Source organism: Balaenoptera ricei, chromosome 7 (assembly GCF_028023285.1).
Source record: "Balaenoptera ricei isolate mBalRic1 chromosome 7, mBalRic1.hap2, whole genome shotgun sequence".
In the NCBI taxonomy this organism is placed as follows: domain Eukaryota; kingdom Metazoa; phylum Chordata; class Mammalia; order Artiodactyla; family Balaenopteridae; genus Balaenoptera; species Balaenoptera ricei.
Window position 1 is genome coordinate 9,392,347 of NC_082645.1, and position 936 is coordinate 9,393,282.

A 936-nucleotide genomic window follows, 5' to 3' on the forward strand; every position below is an offset into this window, starting at 1 on the left:
CCATGCCCCCTGCATGGGAAGCTCAGAGTCTTAACCACTGGACCGCCAGGGAAGTCCCCCACTGTGGTTTTGATTTTCATTTACCTAATGACTAGTGATGTCAAGCATCTTTTCATATGCTTATTTGCCAACTTGGATCTCTCATCAGAGAAATGTCTATTCAGATCTTTGTCCATTTTTTAATTGTATTGTCTTTTTTGGCCAGGCAGCTTGCAGAATCGTAGTTCCCCAGTCAAGGATTGAACCCGGGCCCCCTGCAGTGGCAGTGCAGAGTCCTAACCACTGGACCACCAGGGAATGTCCATGTTGTCTTTTTTATTATTGAGTTGTAAAAGTTCTTTATATATTCTCAATTTAAGTCCTTTATCATATATATGATTTGCAAATATTTTCTCCCATTCAGTGGGTCGCCTTTTCACTTTCTTGATAATGCCCTTCAAAGCACAAAAGTTTTTAATTTTGATGTCAAATTCATCTATTTTTTTTCTTCGTCGCTTTGTATTTGGTATCTAAGAAACCATTGTATAATCCTACATTTTCTTCCTAGAGTCTTACACTTTGGGCTCTTACATTTAGGCGTTGACCCATTTTGAGTCAATTTTTATATATGGTATAAAGCAGGGGTCCAACTTCACTCTTTTGCATGTACCTATTCAGTTGTCCCAGCACCATTTGTTAAGAAACCTATTCTTCCTCCATTGAATTGTCTTAGCACCCTTATCAAAAACCAGTTGGCCATAAATGTGTGGGTTTATTTCTGGACTGTAAATTCTATTCCACTGACATGTGTATTCTTATGCCAGTATTACACTGTTTTGATTACTGTAGGTTTGTAGTAATTTTTTGAAATCGGGCAATGTAAGCCCTTCAACTTTATTTTTCTTTGGATTGTTTTGGCTATTTGGGGTTCCTTGATTTTCCATATGAATTTTGCTA

General features: G+C 37.7%; 1 non-coding gene across 1 annotated transcript; it reads right to left on the reverse strand.

Annotated features, from left to right (window-relative positions):
* Window positions 1-224: 224 nt before the first annotated feature.
* On the reverse strand, window positions 225-297 carry TRNAG-GCC (transfer RNA glycine (anticodon GCC)). Its single transcript has one exon. It is a non-coding gene; the product is annotated as a tRNA-Gly (tRNA).
* Between the last annotated feature and the right edge of the window lie 639 nt (window positions 298-936).